A 3,318-nucleotide genomic window follows, 5' to 3' on the forward strand; every position below is an offset into this window, starting at 1 on the left:
ATAGATTTGAGAGTGGTTTCATTTCTCCAGCCCCATCTCTTAGATTTTTACTGAAACTGTGGCGGAGAAGACACTTTGTTAATGTTTCAATTAAGGATAGCTGCTTTAAACACGTTTAGTAATAGTGTTATTGTATGGTGCAATCCTCTAGTGAGTGAGTTACTTTTGTGCCATTAATATTAAGCAAAACTTCTGAAGTCGAGAACAAAATTCTTAGTACTACAAACAAGAATGATATTGAAATTTAAACATGAACCCAAAAGTATTGATAGCAAAACAAAATATTGCAAGGAAATAATTGTTCAATGCGAGAACAAATGAATTGTAGATGGATGCAAAAATGTTTCTTTCAGTGATTTTTTTATTTTTCTGATAACACAATTAAATAAAATGCCTCCCTCTTTCTTGCAATTTTCCTATCTTTGGTTGTTACCCTGGCCTTTGCGTTCATTGCCTTTTTTCCAGTTGCAAGTTTCAACATATTCATTCCAGCAACATAACACAGAGGCATCCCACTGCAGATTTGCCTTTGAAGCTAAGAAGGGGTGGTCCTGGTCAGCCCTGGATGGGAAACCAGACGTAGCTGGAAGTGATGCAAAATAAGTGTGAGGTAAAAATAAGTCACGTGGGGGGCAAAACATTTACCAGGGAAAAACCCATGTGAAAAATGTACATATGAAACATTGTCTGAAAACCACGTGAAAAAATATAATATTTCAAACAGGGATGATTCCAAAGTGTCTCTCCTCACTCATTGCTATGCAAATCCACTGGTGGACTACATACCTTGTGGTAAATGAACTGGACCTTCTGTTCCTTCTTTCACTCTGGGCCCAGTCGGAACCACTCTGGGTCTCTTTTATCTCCTCTTTAACTCTGCGTGTGGTCTGCAAGAAAGGACAGAACACTCAACACATTAGCTCTGTGGTTAATGTGGTGTGACATGAATTTTTGTACCCTGTCAAACAAATGTTTCACCTACTAAATTACATTATTTACAGTGTGATTGTTTTTGTGGTTTTAATAAACAGCACTGAAAAGAATGCAACACTTCCTTTCTTAATTTGAACAGACTCCAATATTGACACAATATACTGTACTGCATACTTTAGAAGCTGGATGGGTGTAGGGGAGAGGAGGGGGAGAGCCTTGGAGAGAGAAGGAAAGAGAAAAACAACATTTTTTCTAACCCGAAAGCTTCTTCTCTGTCTTTCCTCTCTAAGAAACTTGAGCTCTCTGGTATTTTTCCCAAGGGGTTGTCTCCAGACGTGGGGCTCGACGACTGAGCTTGTGTGAGACAGCACAGGCTCTGATCTATAAAGATAGCCTACACAGATTAGATTTATACAGAGGAGAGACATAAAGCAAACACTTGCTGGTCACCCAGCCGGCAGTTTATAAAGGTCAAATCTCGTTATCAAGCTTTAAAATCGAACATTGCATATGTGACTATTGATGTGTTCTGTGTATTACCTATATGCATTCCATACGCATAGGCCAACATATGGTAGAAAGTCCTAGCAGGTCTAGCCACAATATTTCTATGCACTATAGCTCTCTCAAGCAGCCCTCTGCACATTAATGAGCTCCATATGACCCAGAGTGCCAGAGTGAGAGAGTTATGAAAACAGTAAAACTCCTACAAGGCACGTGTATTACAGGATGTCACATGGAGCTCAAACACAGGGCTACTGCTGACAAAAACCAAAGACCTTACAGTATTGCAAAACTTTCAAAGTTGAAAAGCACTACCAGGTATGCGCACGTACATACACACGCACACACACACACACACACACACACACACACACACACACACACACACACACACACACACACACACACACACACACACACACACACACACACACACACACACACACACACACACACACACACACACACCCCACAGAACCGGCCCAAAGAAAGCAAGGGAGAGAAAGAAAAACACTAGACAGAGAGACATTAGGGAGTTCTATCAGCTCACATGGAAATACTCAACTGCAGTACTTGAAGGCTGAGGCTGCATTAACACACTGTAAACACAGCCAGGGCCAGGAAATACAGTTCCTTCAGAAAGTATTCACAGTATTTTCCACATGTTATTGTTTCAGCCTGAATTTAAAATGGAGTAAATAGAGATTTTGTGTCACTGATCTACACAGAATACCAGGAGTAAAAATGTGCTTAACATTTTTTCAGTGTGCAATAATACTGTTTAACATGATTTTTAAATGACTTGCCCATCTCTGTACCCCACACACACACTTATCTGTAAGGTCCTTCAGTTGAGCAGTGAATTTCAAGCACAGATTCAACCACAAAGACCAGAGAGGTTTTCCAATGGTTCGCAAAGAAGGGCACCTATTGGTAGAATGTTTTAAACAAACAGACGTTGAATATCCCTTTGAGCATTGCGCAGTTATTAATTACACTTTGGATGGTCAATACACCAAGTCACTAAAAAGATACAGGCGTCCTTCCAAAGTCAGTTGTCGAAGAAGAAGGAAACCGCTCAGGGATTTCACAATGAGGCCAATGGTGATTTTTAAAAAGCTACAGAGTTTATAAGCATTAAACTTTTAAATAGCTCTTTGTTGACTGTTGCTGGGTGTTATTGTCCTCTATTAGCACAGGACTGTACCCTACCTGCCCTAAGCTCTCTCCTGGCCCCTTACACTAAGTCTGAATTTGTCCTACTAGGTGACCTAAACTGGGACATGCTTAAACCACCTGACCATGTCCTGAAGCAATGGGACTCCCTAAATCTTTCTCAGATTTTTACCAATCCCACAAGGTATGACTCCAAACACCCAGAAAAGGCTACTCTCCTCGATGTTATCCACACAAATAATCCTGATAGGTATCAGTCTGGTGTTTTCTGTAATGACCTTAGTGATCACTGTTTTACAGCCTGTGATTGTAATGGCTGCTCAGTGAAACGACCTGTCCTGATTTGTCATAGACAGTTGCTAAAAACTTTAATGAGCATGCTTTCCTTCATGAACTGGCCTCTGTAAAATGGTATAGAATCAGCTTGATCCCCTTTGTCGAAGACACTTGGACCTTTGTTTTTGATATTTTCAGTGGTATTGTTAACAAACACGCCCCCAAAAAGAAAATTTGATTTAAAAACAGGTTCAGCCCCTGGTTTGACCGTGATCTTGCAGAGTTACTCCACCTCAAGAATTGCATTTGGCAAAAGGCTCAGCACACGCATACTCAGAATGACTAGCTCTCATTCAGGCAAATGAGAAATAAGTGCACTCAGGCTATGTGGAAGGCCAAAGTTAGTTACTTTAAGGAGCAGTTCCCTCC

At 40.6% G+C, this 3,318-nt stretch overlaps 1 long non-coding RNA gene across 1 annotated transcript; it reads right to left on the minus strand.

Annotated features, from left to right (window-relative positions):
* Positions 1 to 343: 343 nt before the first annotated feature.
* Positions 344 to 1,322, minus strand: LOC116376122 (uncharacterized). The gene is made up of 3 exons (XR_004211502.1): positions 1,191 to 1,322; positions 787 to 887; positions 344 to 583 (listed from the first exon to the last, which is right to left on the minus strand). It is a non-coding gene; the product is annotated as an uncharacterized LOC116376122 (long non-coding RNA).
* Between the last annotated feature and the right edge of the window lie 1,996 nt (positions 1,323 to 3,318).

This window comes from Oncorhynchus kisutch, linkage group LG1, assembly GCF_002021735.2.
Source record: "Oncorhynchus kisutch isolate 150728-3 linkage group LG1, Okis_V2, whole genome shotgun sequence".
NCBI lineage: Eukaryota > Metazoa > Chordata > Actinopteri > Salmoniformes > Salmonidae > Oncorhynchus > Oncorhynchus kisutch.